The sequence below is a fragment of the Callorhinchus milii genome, unplaced genomic scaffold (genome assembly GCF_018977255.1).
Source record: "Callorhinchus milii isolate IMCB2004 unplaced genomic scaffold, IMCB_Cmil_1.0 Scaffold8, whole genome shotgun sequence".
Lineage (NCBI taxonomy): Eukaryota > Metazoa > Chordata > Chondrichthyes > Chimaeriformes > Callorhinchidae > Callorhinchus > Callorhinchus milii.
The window spans coordinates 8,761,560-8,779,607 of NW_024704749.1; the positions used below are offsets into that span (position 1 = coordinate 8,761,560).

The 18,048-nt window shown below is 40.7% G+C and overlaps 1 protein-coding gene and 1 non-coding gene across 2 annotated transcripts in view; one reads left to right on the plus strand and one right to left on the minus strand.

Moving 5' to 3' along the window:
* The window catches only part of LOC103188019 (RIMS-binding protein 2), a 53,996-nt gene that overhangs the window by 34,398 nt on the left and 1,550 nt on the right, over window positions 1–18,048 (minus strand).
* Window positions 17,223–17,294, plus strand: trnaa-cgc. The gene has a single exon. It is a non-coding gene; the product is annotated as a tRNA-Ala (tRNA).

An 18,048-nucleotide genomic window follows, 5' to 3' on the forward strand; every position in this document is an offset into this window, starting at 1 on the left:
TCTATTTTTCCTCTGTGTCCCTTCTGAAATAAAGAGCTTACAACTCGCTTTGTCTATCCTGAGACAAATAGAAAAATTCAACAGTCCCATTTAAAAAGCCACAGCTAGATACTCCAACCCACATTCCCTCCGCCTCGCTACCTCCCTTGCCTCCTTCAAGGCACGTCTCAAGACCCTCCTCTTCAACTGCGCCTTTGACCACCCTCCTGCCCTCCCTGATCCCAATCCACTCTCCCCCCCCCCCCCCCCAGCTCGGGTCCAAATCCCTGACTGTCCAGCGCCTTGGGAAGTCCTCCCGGCGTGAAAGGCGCTGTACAAAGGTAATTTTGTATTGTATTCTAGTTTGAGCACATTTAGGCCTATAGGGAAGTCATTTTTTTCTTTGGCGTTTAACTTGCAATGAATTGCCTTCAGGCCAAGGAAAACAAAAAAACAAATTGCAGGCATGGATCGTAGAATGGCTTTATTTCTGCAACTTCTCACACATTCGAAGAATTTATGCACCGGGTCTTAATCCTACGTCAGCAAGTCATACATAGCTCCACAGCAAACACAGCTGGGCAGAGAGGATTATTCACCCAGCAGTAAGCAACATTCCGGCTTCTTTTCTCTACACTTTAGTGAGGCAGAGATAATGCAACATGTTTACCTTCATGTTAATACGCCTCTAAAAACCATGACTATTTTCCGACCCGAAAGTCGTGTGAGAAGCTTGCTTAACAGCACAAAATGTCCTCCACACCATGTTTCGGCTTTGTTGTGAAAATTTCCCAGGAATTCAATCAAGAGATGAAAGCCTTGGAGCCAGAAGCTTCAGTTCGCTGTCCCTATCTGTCTCGGTCAGCTCATAAGCTGCATTAACAGACACGTACTCAGTTTTATTCTCACAGAAAGAGATTATTTGCATGTGACTCGGCATCTGAATAACGACACCTGCAGCATTGAGCACCAGAATAACAAACTTACCAAATTCACAATTGTGGATTTGGGATTTGAATTCCGTAAAATAACATTTCATTTGGCAGATTTAACTCCAAATAGCTGCACAGATGAAAGAAAATGAAAGAAACTCTTAGTTATGTACATCAATTATCCACGTTTTGCCTCAATAATTCTATGCAACGCTGATGACAAGTGGACCGGCCCAAAATACATTTCAATATCAATTTTCACAAAACGCAAACTGGAAACCCAATCGCGGTTGGCATTCCACCAACCCTGTGCCAACCACAAGGACACGTTCTTCCAGCTGTGCATTCGATAGTCTCTCAGAACCCTCGTCCCTTGTCAAACCTTCCAATAGGTACTTTGTACATCAGGCGTAGAATGAGCACGTTTCCTTTTGAGTGGCCTTCAGCCACTAACCCCCGGAAACTTTGGAACTCCCTCCCTCAACCCCTTCGTCTCGCCCCCTCCTTCCCCATCTTCAAGTCGTTCCTGAAGACCTTCCTTTTGGACCCCGCCTACGGTCACCTTCTCCCTCCCCCTGGGCCTTGGGCTCCACCATTGTTAAGCGCTCTGAGACGCCGCAAGGTGTGGAGGGGCGCGATATAAGTGCAAGTTGTTGTCGTTGTCATCTAATTCGGACTTGCACTGAAATGCCAAGCATTTCCACTCATCTGTAACTTCTTGAAACAACAGTAAATGCCCACAAAATATACAGTCACTACACTTGACAGTATATTCTGTGAAGCACTTTGAGATGTCTCGAAGACGTGATAAAGCACTATATCAAATGCAAGGATCGTTATTATTATGACTAAATAAAAAAGAATGTTAAAGGGATTCCATTTATCCATTTAATTCCTTGTATTAGATATCCTACAAACTGTAGCTGAATATTCAAATGCAAGTTTTGTTCTGAAACAGTAACACACCGGTAATAATGTGGATTGTACATGAAATGGAAACACAATCAGATAATGGCTGATCAAAGATTGAATTTTTTTCCTCTTGACACCTTCCAACCCTTCCTCGGTTTCCAGATTTGAAATTAATTAGTTGAACCTTGACTAATGGATGTTCTTACTGAGTCCTTGGCAGTAAAGCTGCATCTGGTCAGTCACCAGGAGCTGGATTTCATTATTATGCAAAGAATTGTGCACGCTCCATGAAATATGCATTAGAAAGCGTTGCACGGGTCACCAGAGAGAACAAGGCATCGAGACAGCATGTGGAAAATCAGCTGTCACATTGCTAAGCTCTGTGTCATTAGCAACAGATCCTAAAAGGAGACGTTGTGTCCGATCTGATCGGATTCCACCATTACAAATGCATCAAAATCCCCCAAAATATTGGTGATTCCTAAGAAGTTCCGGTATCCACCGAACAGTGAACCTGTGGAACAGGTTCCCTCCGGAGACATTTGATGCAGGAAATGTTGATTCCTTCAACCACAGATTAGATAGTTTCCTTTTAGGAAATAACATTGTGGGGTACAGTACATAGGTAGTTCAGGATATGTGTGTATGTGACCGCCAGGAATGTGGAAGGCGAATTAAATGGACGTTGGTCTTTTTTTGGTTCTGCATTTCTTATGTTCTTTCTTATGTTCTTGGCATCCCCTAACCGTACTTCACTTTTCTCTACTATTTCTTTCAGCTTTGCTTCGGTCCTGGGGTTGACCCCTCATTTGGCCAGTGTTCAAAAGAAGTGAACCTCAAATTGCCAGTGTGCTTCCACAGCAATATATATCCTTAACCAGACACTCTCACATTAGTCTATCAAAGGGCTGGACAAAACTACCACAGTTCACCTGACTGGTCCCCCAATAACCCAACACCCTATCTCTCATAACCATAATCAATAGTTTTTGTTAACTGCTGTAGTTAATGAGTTTCCCTTTGAACTTGCAGGCAAAATCTGCCTCCACAACATCCCTAGTGTAGTTCATTCCACAAACTCGGCCTCTCGGTGCAATGTAATTAAATCTGAACTGTCTGTCCACCTTCCCTCTCTTTTCTAATTATTAATGTTAATCCCCTTTGGAATGGAGGACTAAACAGAGGCTAGAATTATACAAAGATGAGAAGACTGAAAAAGCTACAGTGATTAATAAACCCAACAGTGACTGATGGTATAGACTCAACAATGACTATTCTTCCCCTTTGTCCAACACGTTGTTGAATCAGGATTTGATTTAAACACCCCCTCCCCCCATGGGGATATACAGACCAGAGGCCTGAAATTCCACCTAGCATTAGCCTACAAAACCAAATTTGAAACCATAGACTAGAGAATTGAGAGAAGCCATTAAAATTAGGGTTAATCTGGAACCCTTCATGTCGAAAACATCTCACACACAAAATTCAACGTGTTGGTTCAGAAACGGAAAATGGACACTTGGCTGAGGTACTGGAAAGGGCCATGTGCAACACAGAGAGTACACCCCACCCTCACTCGTCATCTTCAGGTGAGGAAGGAAGCAAAGAATGACAAATCCAAATACACTGCTCAAAGACATTTCACATAAAGAAAAAATAAATGCATCAACAAATGAAACAATCTCCATAGTAAATCCAATGGCATTTCAAATAATCAAATGTTTGCACCAATAAATAATATTATTTATCATTATTATCAATATTATCAATAATAATATTACCAATACTGAAGAACAACTACTGAACAATTTGTGGTTTTGCTTAGTTCAGAAAGATTCTCGTTTCAGGTTTCCACAATCACTGCAGTTCAGCATTATGTCAGTCCGAAGAATCTTATTTAACAGTCCATCCAGTCAAGTAAAAACGATTTATGTTGGTCACAGCTACAGTCTCTTGTTTTTCCAGCATTAGCATTCAGCAGATTCAATATTTACTGCACCCAATGAAAAAAAAACCCTTACCCACCCACTCATGTAGAATATCCAGTCCTTCTTTATAATTCTACTTTCTGGAAATGATGCCAAGTGCTCTTCCTCAGCAAGCACAGTACAGAAATAGAATTAATCTTCAGTAGCCAGCTATGATCTCAGAGGGGACAAGTTGTAAAAGAACATTAGCCTCTAAGGGATCAGGGCACAAGGGCCTGACAGGCCACTTCCCCAGTTAATGCGTCTACCAAACTGGCATCGGGCCAATTAGTGCTAAAGCACAATTAGTCCGATGAACCTGGGCAAATTCTTTGTCGACCTCAGTGTTTAAGAGCTCTTGTACAATTTCTTTAGAAATGCTGAGTTTAGACTTTTCGGAGCTCTTAAGTAATTGCAGTGAGTAATACAGAATAGTTGTATAGTCTGTATTTGTATTTCTATCTCTAGATTTCTTTCACCTCTCCTATACTGTAGTAATGTCTAGACTGTGTACTTTGTAGGAGAAAAATCAGGCATCAACGATTGAACAAATAGTGTGTTGGTTGAGTGAAGGTATGTTCTGGGGGGAAAATGGTGCCCGTTTTGTGTTAATTCTACTCCAAACACCAGACTCGACGTTAGCGCATCAGAACTTGTGATCAAATGCAAGGTTGAAATATAATCCTTGTCCAGCGTCCCTGTGAGCCGTATATCGGAACGAATGACGATGTGGGTAGAATTCCCATCTGCCAAGCTATCAAGCACCAATTCACATCAGAACTGCTGACGGCCTTCAGATGGAACAGCAATTTTAAAATATCTTGCTTCTGATTGCACAAGGTGGCTGGAGTTATTATGGTCACCAAAAACTGCTATTATTGCTTACTTTTCCTGTACGAAAAGCGCGCAATAGTCCGCCGTGACATTTGATTCTAAACTTTCAGAGAGCTAACAGCACATTGTAATGAGCTTAGAAGTTAATGCTCTGACTGCACTGTGCAACCTTCCTCCCAAATGCACCATTAATCTGATTTCATGCTTAAAAGCCATGCTTGAACTAAATACAAAGAAAGCTGGAAAACTGAGCAACTACCTCAGCACTCTCTGGAACTAAATCCCCCCAAATGTCGGGGGCCTGAACTTAAACCAATGCAAAACATATGACTCATCACACACTCTGTGCTGATGCTACAGTTGAAACAATCCCATCACAGGTTATTAACGGTTCTGAGCAAGCCTTGCCCAAAGACAATTAGCTTTCAAAGCTTGATTTAAGATGGTCAGGGTGTGCTCCAGTTGTTTACTAATCTATCTTGCAGCACTTTGAGTTTACTCAGGCCGTTAAATCGAGAACAAGAAGTCCGAAATTCCACTGAGTCTTCACCTGGACTCTTAAAGCCAATTGTTTAAGAACTGGCAAACTGGCTTCCAAATTAAGACTGAATTCAGAATAATAAATAATAATCCTTGCATTCGATTACACCGCCTCATCACATCTTCGAGATGTCACAAAGCGCTTCGCAGCATATACTGTAACGTCAAACAAAAACAGAAGTCGCCGGGAACACTCGGCAGGTCAGGCAGCATCTATGGAGAAAGGAAAGTGACTCAATGTTTCGGGTCCACGACCTTTGTCAGAACTGGGATACTGTAAAGTGAATTGACTGTATATTTTGCGGGAGAAAGGCGGCAGCCAATTTAGTCAGGCCGTTAAATGGCGATCAAGAAACACAGCAGAGTCTCACAGACTGACCAAATTATTATCTGTTTTTTGAAGGAGTTATTCCCCCGGGAAAAGCGATCCGCCAACCGACTAACAACTGGGTTCCTACTGCCAATTTAAGTATTTTCCACAATTGTAGGAAAATCCCAAACTTCAGGCTTTAACCTGTGTTTCTGATTTCAGATGCAATGCACAACTTGAACAGAAGCCAAATATAGATCGAGCTGTAATGGTAGAAACTCTTTACTGAGTTGCTCACTTAATTAGCAGCTTTTAGTTTTGAACAAAATAAATTCCACTTGATAATGATTTAGTATCATGTGATAATCCTGATATTCTCTGCTGTCAATTCTCTATTCTCGGATTTCCAAGTACCTATGATGCAAAGGTTTTTTTTTAGTTAAGACACATTTCTGACAGCTCACACTTTAGCTCCGTTTCTAATTCCTCGGTTATTCTTTCCCATTCTCCCTTGGAAAATATTCATCAACAGTGCTAATTTCAAACTCTCCATATCCTCAATCGTTCCGGACGCTGACCTCCTCTGTTGTTTCCTAGTTATCTGTGTTGATTTAACTCGGTCATTTAGGCCAGCGACAGAAATGAAACCAATCATTGGCGATCGTGATTTGCCAGTAACATCTCTCAGCCAAGTCACACTAATTTGTACATGCAAACTTTGACACAAAGTGGTGTGCAGGGTGTAGATTGTGGATCTATTCACATTAATTACCACTATATCTATTTTCCATTGATTCAGAAATGCCATCAACTACACTGCAACGCAATACAACTTTATTATCGTTGAAGAAAGTTTTTTGGGGGCTCATTGGAAAGCTTCAAAATTCTTGCCTGACTTATCTAAAAAATTTTAGATGGAAAACTGAACTACTTTGCATCTAATGATCGATGTGGTATACAGTGTGGGGTTGGTCTCCTTGGTCTTCTGTGAAAACAACAGCAACTTGCATTTAAATAGAGCCCTCCGTGCCGGACGGCATCTCGGAGTGCTTACAAAACTGACCAGAACTGCACAATACCTACGGAGATCCCACTCCGCCTCTATGCCTGCCTAGGCTGCCTTGGAGGAGACAAAGTTATACAAGTAAGAGAAATGCTATTCACTCAGCCTCTGCCACGTGGCTTGAGTATCTGCAGTTTCACCCACGTAGGCATTCACACTGATGCTGTGAAGGGTCCAGGTTTGACCTTTTCTGATCCATATTTTATGTTCACAGTAACAAGGGTGGCTTCCTTAACCCTACTCGTCCTCTGCCAGCGAACATGATGTCCTGAAGCCACAGAAGCTTGTGTAACAAATCGTCCCCACTGTTCACACTAATAGAAAGTCTGCTTTAAGCTCCCACCCATGAGGTCAAACAGAAGCTCACAGCGGTGTTAGGAACTGAATTAATATGTAACAGATTGTTTTTAAATAGTCCTGTTCATTTTTTGCCAGGACTGAGGTTGGGAATCGAGCAAGTATAATATACCGAGGCTCTAAATCGGGAGAGATAGAGGGCTCGAATTCTAAAACTGCGTTGGAAAATTCAGCTTTAATATTTATCGCTTGGGGAAAAGCAAAAAAAAATCAAAGTTACCACGACAATAAATTAATAATGCGTGCATTCCCTTTGGGTACGGTCATCGCGGGTGGGTGGAATTGATGTGCGATTACTCAGCAGTACACCTCGAGATTATCTGCTTTGTGAGCAGAGGAAATAAAGGCAAATCACCAGGAAAACCACAAAGACCTCATTTGTGTGAACCGGAGAATGTTCTGCCAATTTCAAGCTGGAGTAGTTATACCATGTTTACGATCTGGGCTGGTGCAGCTGCATGGGGTAGACCCAGCCCACGTTTGGTAACTATTTTCAAATACTTTTAGCAGGCGGGCTGCCGTGTTAATTCAGTCGAAGGCTGGTAAAGGTTTAGTGGCAACAAAAAAAAAAGTGCTGTAACACTGAAAGCATAAAACTACTGGAAACTGACAGCTCTGCCCTTAAGCTGCCAGTTCACATGTATTACAAGAACGCAGCACTCCAATTTCAACTACAGAGGACAATTCGGACAGCACACATGTGCAATGCAATGTGTCAAAAAAAAAACACAGAAAGGTTAAAGTATTTTGTCTTACAGTTAACCATTTATAGTATTTATTAATTGTATTACGTTCCAGGCACTGGGCCGTGCCCGTGCGAAGGTGAGGCATGTGTGGAGTTGTCCTCTCACTCGTTTTCAAATCCCTTCGCGCCCTCGCACCTCCCTACCTATCCGACCTCCTTAGCCTCGCTTGGGAGCGCTACGCTGCGTGAAGGGCGCTATATAAATGCAAATTGTTGCTGCTGTTGTGTTGTTTGGAGACTGGGAAACGTGTGATGTTTTGCCTCCTGCGTGTACCACACACAAAAAAAAAAACTCATTTGCCGAATGTCTTTCACAATGAGATCAGATTATGACTCACTTAGAAACACACTGTCGGGGTGTTTGAAATCTCTGCTTACATGAAGAGACAGACAGACACCTTGTCCTCAACGCCGCTGTATTTGAACACCGTGTAGCAAATGCCTCATTTCGTCCAGAAGTGCTTCACAGGATTTTACTGTGTAGTGACTGCATGTGGCAGCCAACGTATGTACAGCAATGTCCCACAAACAGCCATGGAGTGAATGACCAATTTTATTTGGAGGAGCGGTGGCCAGGACACCCTTTTTTTTTTAAAAAAAGTACCTGAATAGAGTTAATAGTTTGAGTCTTGTCCGTCTGTACATTGTTTGTTGCTTATTCTACATTAATTTAAATGATTTTGATAACAACACATTGATTTGCAATGCGGGAGGCTTTGAAGAGGCTGGCTAACCAAACAGACTGAAGTTTGTGCTCTGCAGTCAGATTTAATTTAAAGTCTGTCCGATAGTCATTAAGGTTACCACAAACTGGGTCTGAATAATCTATACGAACCAATTAGAGCTGGCATTCTTAGTCATTAGGAAGAAGCTGGCAGCTTGATTAAAATAGTAAGCAATTGAGGCTGCGTTTCCAGCTACCAACCGAGGATTTACTTTGATGGTCCTGTTTGGGGGATTTCTGCCTTCATAAATCATGCATATCCTTTTGCTTCATTGTAATTAATATTCAAAAAAAAGTAGGAATTAAATGGACTCCTAATCTCCTTGATCATTAGAAAAAAAGTTATGAATCGCTGAGAATAATAATAATAATCTTTGCATTTGATATAGCGCCTTAAAGACGTCTCAAAGCACTTCACAGAATATACTGTAAAGTGAATTGACTGTATATTTTGTGGGCGAAACGCGAGAGCCAATTATGCACAGCAATGCCCCACAAACAGTCGTGGATTGAGTGACCAATTTATTATTATTATTTTTTTAAGGGATTATTATCCCCGGAAAAGTGATCCACCAATCGACTAACATCCAGATTCCTATTTAATGCTTGGTAAACAAGAGGCGTGTGGAGTAAGGAAACTTGCCCAACGTTTTGCCCTGCCGGGAATCGAACCCGGGTCCTCTCGCTTGCGAGGCGAGTGCTCTAACCACTAAACTACAGGACTCCAAAGGTATATCTTATCTTTGGGATCCTTCATATGGTCTACTTTATTGCCTTCACTGGCTGTTCGTCTTGAAATTCCTCCCAATGTTTATATCACGCTGCCTGTTTCCTATGATTTCTTGTAGGTCGACAAGGAAGAAATTATACCCACTCTAACATTGATCAAATCCAACTAACAATAAAACACTCTAAAGGAGAGGATTAAGTGACCCCTGTGATGAACATCACTGTCAAAATGTTGTGGCAGAACTGGATTAACTCGTCACAGCAAACAGTTTTGATCTTTTACAGCTCTGGCTTTGTACTGTTCTGGGGAATTGAACAACCCTTGTTATTCCAGGGGGGTTGCGGTCTAATGGCAATGTACTAAACTCCCTGGAAAGAAATAACCGAGTCTATTATGACAAATGCTTCTCTCGGATTTTTTTTTTTTGCCGTTTCACTGTTGCCTGAGAGGGCTTGAATCAGTGATGATCTCTACCAGAAAAGGATCCCTGCGCGTTTCGATCCCAAAATAAAATGGCTTATTCAGCTAATAATAAAAATAATCCGGTTACTCAATCCACGACTGTTTGTGGGGACGCTGCTGTGCATAATTGGCTCCCATGTTTCGCCCACAAAATATACAGTCAATTCACTTTACGGTATATCCTGTGAAGCACTTTGAGACACCTCTAAGACGTGAGAAGGCGCTATATCAAATGTAAGTATTATTATTATGTACACTATATCCATATGTTCATTTGGGCAGAAGACTACCTCTAACAAAAGGCCTACTTTCTCTTCTTTTAGTGCTTGTTCAGAAATCAAACCAAACTTACATGTTTCGCTACTCGGGCAGATGAATGAATGGAAACGCAAAAGTATCTAAAAAAAAACATTGATTTAAAAGCATCAAAGGATTGAGGGTAAACCTTTAAATACCTGTTTATTTTTGCACACAGGTAATCAATTACTTACTGGGGCACAAGGTCTAACAAATCATTGACATCTGTTGTTTTCTTAATTATTTCTGCATAAATGAAATATTTATTTGTTTTCTTCAGAGTACCCCAGTATGTTTACCCTTCCTTCGCTGAAAGTATCTTCGTATCTACGGACTTGTTACTTAGTAAACGACCGGCTTTGTCCGTTCCCACTTTTTTTGCGGGAGATTAATAATGCATCTCATCCTTCATTGCTGTTCAATCAATAGTGGACTATATTTTACGACACACCTGATTAGTGTTTTCTATCACTGCCAATGGATGTTAAAGCAAGCAATTAATTGTACAATTTGCATTGTGGATTGACCAGATGATCATCAGTTGTACAGTTAAGTACAGTTCTATCCCTTTTTTCCACCCTTTGCCCATTTCCCCCTTCCCCACATTACACCACTTGGGTTCATTATTCTTCACCAGTAATAATATTTTCCTCAATGAAAGGCACAGAACAATAATCCGTTTTATGCCTTTTAGTGGTTTCCTTGATGGAATTAAACTCAATCCATTCACTGTGACACAGGATACCTATTTATTGCATGTCGGGCTTCAGTAACCCTTCCCAACAAAGAACTCTTGTCTCAATAAATCAACATTCATTTTATGCCATAACATTCATTTCAGTCTTCAGACACCATGTCTTTCTCGCTAACGAAGTAAGAATTAGATGCATCGTACGCTCTGAACCAAACTTCCTTCATATACGTTTTTGTAGAATTATCCTGAAAAATTTGATTTAATTTTTTTGTTTTAGAATTAAATAAAACCCTGCTTTCGCGATAAAATGAGCAGAATTGTTGTAATTAAGTCAATTTATGAAAGCCAATTGCCTAAGTAAAGCACTTAAACTTATTTTCAAAGCTGTATTATTGCTAATTGGTTATTCGGATATGAACCACTATAGTATTGTGACTAAGTAATGTGTGCGTGCTGGTGCTGTGGTTTATCCACACACAATTAAGTGTCTAGTAATCCCTTTAATATTCTTCCCGCAGATACTATTTCATGGATTGTCCATTACAGTATTTGACAGTATTGTGCAGACAAGTTTATTTTTGGGAGGGGGAGGGGGTCTTTCAAAGCTATCCCTGGAATATTTGAACAGCAATTAAAATTGGGAAATCAAATGGGGTTTAAAAAAATTCCAGGGATCAAGCATAATTTGAGCTTGCTTTCATCAACAGCAAAAGTAAAGCATTTCAGATGTTTAATGTCTATATGAAGAATTTGGATTAAATTAGATAAATTACATTCTATTATTTCAAAGGAACATTTTAGATAATAATAATAATACTTGCATTTGATATAGCGCCTTATCACAGCTTTGAGACGTCTCGAAACACTTCACAGAATATACTGTAAAGTGAATCGACCGTATATTTTGTGAGCGAAAATGCGGCAGCCAATTGCGCACAGCAGTGTCCCACAAACAGTCCTGGGTTGAGTGACCGAATTATTATTATTAGATGCATCCAAATTCGCAAAATCTACGCGCTAGATAGGCTTCAAGATCCAGCTTGCAATAAATTGCATCAGAACTTCGACAAGTACTAACTACAAACTCGGTTCTGTACAAAGTATCAGCATTAATACTGGAATTCTGTAACTCAGTGGTTAGAGCACTCGCTTTGCAAGCGAGAGACCTGGGCTCGATTCCCGGCAGGGCAAAACCTCGGGCAAGTTTCCTTACTCCACACACACGCCTGATAATAATCCCTCAAGAAAAAAAAATAATAAACTGGTCACTTCAATCCACGACTGTTTGTGGGACGCTGCTGTGCGCAATTGGCTGCGGCGTTTCGCCCACAAATATACAGTCCATTCACTTTACAGTATATTCTGTGAAGCGCTTTGAGACGTTTTGATGAGGTGATAAGGCGCTATATCAAATGCAAGGATTATTATTATATTATTAAACTCAAGTAGGATTGTTTGTAACAAACAAGGCAACACATTTGGCATTTGGCGCCTTTCCCGTTGGGAGTTTCATTGTTTTACACATCGTCTTGCTATAAATAGGAAGGTTGTTCATGCTGCTATTTGTAACCCTTCTAGTCTTTCAGTTGAAATAAGTGTTTTGCTAACCAGCATCGTGTAAGAATGAGGGTTTCGTGCATTTGGAAACAATGCAGGTACAATGGAAATTGTTAAAATGCTTGAACCTGTAGAGAAGGTCAGAACTCACTCACATTTGCCCACTTCTTGTTAATGCAGATCATTCTTTTTCTGATTACTCATTTGCCGATAACAACTGGAAGCCAACTCCATTAGATCCAGCAGAGCAGATGGTCAAAACACCGTCAGTGCAGAAGATGAGAAGCTTTGATTCAAAACTGCGTCAGTTCAACATTATAATCCAGTGTTAGGGCTTCCCTAACCAGCACGCCTTCGCTGCTCAGAGAAATTAATTCATGCCCTGGAAACCTAACCTACATGTGTAAAATCTAAATGAATCCAAAGGATTCCTACGTGCAATGTTGGTGAGAATGGGTGAAGGGACTTGGTGACGGTTTCCACGGGCAGAATAGGAACGGAAAGCTATTCCTTGGACATTCCCACACGCTCCTTGTAAGATTTCAATCTTAATTATCCTGTGATGGTTTGGGATTTTTTGATAGCAGCCGACTGTGAACGAGAGCTTTCTGCTTGGATCGCTCAAGATATGTCGGAATTTTGATATGTGAATTGGCAGATTTAATAAACATGCCATTCTTCACTGTAAGACTTGGATAAGACTCTCCACACTTTCCTCCCTCACCCAAGACAATTTCCTCCCTGGTATCCAGCTATATATTTGAGACATCTCAGAGACATGATAGCGTTATATCAAATGCAAACATTATTATTATCATTATTATAATTCTGCAGGGCTAATGCAATTTGTGCCACAAATCTACATAAATCGAGAAACGATTTAAACGATAAACGTGTAGCTCATATGCCATAAATGTACATTATAAATAATTGACAATGAGATTAGGGCAGCATTTAACCCTGAGGATTACATTCATAAATCTCTCATCCTTGCTTCTCCCAGTTTTACATCAAGCGAATTACTCCCATATAACTCACTTCCATTTTGTTTTATTTATCATGAGCAGAGAAACAGGCGAGGGCAGCGCTCTTGCAAAACGATCAAAATAATAAAAGGAAGATATATGCAGATAGCACAACCGTGAAACTGCACTGAACATGACAATGATTCAGCAGCCACCGGGATAGGAGGCTACAAAAAAGAATTAAAATCAACAGTCTCAGCGTTCTCCAGCGACGGAGAAGAAAAGCAGAATAAATTGCATCAACGAGGGATAGTGCGGGGAGAAAACAACAACAACTTGCATTTATATAGCGCCTCCTCAATGCGGGTAGCGTACCACAGTGCTTCACAGTGGTGGAGTTTGACACCGAGTCAGGGAGAGAGGGACGGGCTAATAGGTTTGAGATGCAACAGAATCAGAAAATAAATGCAACGGCAGACGATGACTTTTCGATAGCATTTGACAAAATGCCTCAAAGACTTTTTGAAGAGCAAGAGATGAAAGCTCCTGTGACATCAAGGGAGGAGTTGCTAATTGGATGGAAAATCAGCTTGATGATCTGAAGTCCGTGGTACTTCTAAAGGGGAGCAATTAGAGGTCGGCAATGGTACTAATGGGAGTCCAACAAAGATCAATCCTTAGACCCTAGAAATATCGAACACATTTCATCAAATTGTTAGTAAATTTAGTTTTTTTTTAAAACTCCAACTTCATCAACTCTCTTTGGACTGAAATCTTTGATGTTCGTCACATCACTGCTAACGTTAAACAGCCAGACAGAGTAAGAATCAGCCTATTTACAATTGCATACCTTTTACCCATTTTTAATTATTATTAAGTGCTAAACTCACAGTCCCCTGCCTTCTCCCCTCAGTATCCACATTTCTCACCCAAACAGGAAAATATATAGATAGGCCCAGAAAAAATATACCTCCAAACCCTCAAAGGAAAGGACAAACCGATATTGTCCTCTTGAAACACATCGATATTTGAACGGTCGGTTTTGGGGAACAATAGTAACAAAAAGAAGTATGATCTTAACCTTAAATTAATTTATTTTGGCCTAGGAAAGTCAAACACATCAGTATTTTACTGGCCAGTTAAGAATGGACTTAATTATGTGATTTAGTAAATACTTGAAGAGTAAATAGTGTACCTTTTATTAAAGTTATGTCAATGGGTGTTCAAGTCTACTGTAAATGGATAAAGTGCAACTCTAAACCAACATGTACATGCTCTATCTATTTATGTGCTCCAATTAGGTTACCTGTCCAATTTGTCCATCATTATCCATTTCTTTTCAAGCCAAACTTCCTGCTGAAAATGTCAACAGTCTTGCCCTTTAATTAGAGATTCATTTACTTTGAATACGGTTCTTCCATATAATGACAATCAAATGTGATGTGGTGATGTGGTGATCCTGAATCAGAGCTTCGAGCCAGTTCTGTCCAGAGGCTAAAGATCTGCAGCCATATCCTGTGCGCATGTAATGCAATTAACTGCACAACTGGCTATCTCTCAGGGAGCCATCAGCTTTCAAACTGAGTTAGTTATTTAAATGTTACTGCTGCAAAATATCAAATATTGCAAACAGCAATTAGTCCACATCTTGCTGGCTTTAATTTAAACAATAAGACGTGGGGAGTGGAGGAGAGACATTGTGCACACGTCTTGAAATGTCAAGGGTATAATGTGAGGAGCCATGGGCTGCAGCATTTTCCTAAAACACTACAAAAAAAAAAGCACAAAGAAAACCCGAGCTCTTGACAAACTAGTTTTTTTTATCTCTTGCTTATTTTAGTCCATTTAAAAATCAAAGGCTGAGAAATGAGCAAGAAGCCAAGGTATGGTGCAGCGTTGGACAAATATCGCTGTGGCCATCATCTGAGGTGGGCAAATGGCTGCCGCGATTCGCCCACAAAATACACATGATAAGACGCTATATCAAATGCAAGGATTATTATTATTATTATTATTATTATTATTATCTCTCAATATTGTTATCTCTAGTCACTTGTTAATGACCTTGGATATCGGCAAACCAGAAGAGCAACATCAAGCAGTGACTATGGATGGCTGCTGCTAGGTATTTTTATATTTTCTATTAAAGTCACATCCACATTCATCTCAAGTAAAATGCTTACAACCTCAGCGTGCCCGTATCTCAGCACTGATCCAGACTACTATAACATCCCTCTTATTGGAAGGTAATCTCACTGCATCCTATGCCAGGGCCAGTTCATCGGCAGCAGCACCTAATTTGTATTTTCAATGCCGCACTCCAAGTCCTTTATCGCTTATTAAATTGTTCAGCAAAGCCAGTTATTTTGTCGACCTGTTGATCAGCATCAGTGGATCAAGTTACAACTTAATATATGTATTAAGTCGCTGCTTTATCAAATGAACAGTCATGTAAGTGGCGATTGATTACTGGGGGCTGAACTTTAGAAGCAAATCATTAATTAGAACACTCCAACATTAAAAACATTTATAGTAGCTACAGATATTTTTTCCCCCAAACCGATTTACACCTACTAATATACAGATGTTTATAGCATGTCCACATTTTGGTAAGTTATAGAATATGAAATGTAATTTGAACAGGAAAATAAATAGATGGATCATTATCTTTGCGACTACATCCATGAAATGTATCACACAGTTGCACTTGGCACCATCACCTATACTTTGCTCCAATAATCTCATGTTTTACTGACGAAGATAATAAAAATCCTTGCATTTGACATAGCGCCTTATCACGTCATTGAGACGTCTCAAAGCGCTTCACGGGATATGTTACAAAATGGATTGAAAGTGGATTTTGTGGGCGAAACAACGCTACAAGGCTATTGCTGTCCTCTGAATGTCTGGAAAATGCTAGTTTAAAAGGTGGACACTGAGTGGGCGTGGATTGGAAGATGATTCATAAGCACTGTGGTGCCCCTGGTGGATTGAGGTAATATATAAATTGGGTAGAAATAAAACAATGAGAGAAACGGTTTCCCCAGAAGAATTGAAGGTAATAACAAAAGGTACAAATATACGAGATAAACCTTCAGTTATTACCCTCAATTCTTATCACGAAGAAGGAATTGCCCTCACTTTTTAAAAAATAAATAATAATATTTGTTGGGACTCTGCAAAAGGCTGACGTGTTTCGTCCATACAACATACAGTCAATACACTTTACAGTACATTCAGTGAAGCGCTTTGACATATATACGTATATATAGTCAGAAAACATCTTTCCCTTAAATGTAGACCCAATCATTCGAACGCAGCAATGTAATTGACCAGCAAGAACCATTCATTACACTCAATTGCGGTCATCTGCAGGAATTCACTTTTTATATGTAACCATGGAAATGTGGTCAAACCGGTTCGGAAATTAGCATTTGCAGAGCTCGTATGCATTCATTTGATGGGACGTTTAATATGAAACACGCCCGCAGCTGGAAAAGAGTCAAGTTATAATATAATATGCGCCATTCTGAAATATTTAATAAGTAACCGTTTGCAGGGCGTCGAAACTATCGGCACGCTGCGGTTCAAAACATTTGGAAGGCTTTAAGGTACTATTAATGTCATTCTATAAACTGCTTCATATTTGGTAAATATGGATCCATTGCACACACGTTCAAGGAGATCACTGCAGGAGGGACGGTGTTCCAACGTTTGCTTAATAACAACGTTTAGACAAAGGAAATATTGACTCACGAAAGCTGCCGTGCTGATGACACAAACTCTTGATTTATTAAGTAGGGTCATGGTGACTGGTTTCCTGATACTGTATATTTCTGCAGGTTTGTTGCTCGAGAAAAACGGGGGACGTTCCCGGTGCTGCAAAGTGCAATGCCTACGTTTGTTAAAACATAACTAGGCAAATCGTCTTCACTCTGCAATTCTATGGAGGGTGAATTAGGTAGAACGGGCACGATGAGGAAAGAGCAGTGGAATGGGATTGGAGAGCTCCGGTGGGCAAACAATCGACTGAATGACTTCTGCGTTAACTGAGGTACCTCTGCTCTGAGATAACATAATAATAATAATAATAGCAATAATCCTCGCGTTTGATACGTCCTCGAGACGTCTCAAAGCGCTTCGCGGGACCGTGCAGTCCTGTAGCTCAGTGGTTAGAGCGCTCGCCTCGCAAGCGAGAGACCTGGGTTCGATTCCCGGCAGGGCCAAACCTTGGGCAAGTTTCCTTGCTCCTCATGCCCGATAGTTATCCCCCAAGAGAGAAAAATATATAATAATTTGGTCACTTCAATCCACGGCTGTTTGTGGGGACGCTGCTGTGCGCAATTGGCTGCCGCGTTTCGCCCACAAAATATACAGTCGATTCACTTTACGGTCTATTCTGTGAAGCGCTTTGAGACGTCGAGCAGACGTGAAAAGCGCTGTATCAAATGCAAGGATTGTTATTAATTCTTATTATTATACACGGTAAAGTGAATTGACTGTACGCTTTGCGGGGCGAAACGCGGCAGCCGAGTGCGCACAGCGGGGTCCCCTCCGCGCAAACAGACGCGGATTGAAGCGGACCGAATTATTATCATCACCGCCTCTGTTCTGCGATGAAGCAAGCAGGGAGGGTGGCTTCTTTTGAGGGTGTCAATTCCACGGTGCTGTAACGTTAACAAAAGCAAAACACAAGGGTGCTCTTTGGCACCTCTCGGTAAAGTGCAATCCAAATAAGAGTGGAAGCTAATGCCGGTTTAACTGTAGGATAGAATGATTGAAATGCTGCTGCTGGAGGTACCTGCCTTAATCAGTTCATATAATCACACTTATCAAACTGATGGACACTCATTTCTTTGTTGATAGGTTAAGAGCTAAGCAGACTGAATTTATTTTAGGGCCTCCGTTGTGTAAGTGAGGACTGTTTAACATTCCTATGCATATTCCATTGGTGCTGCCAGACTAACTCGTATATGCCTT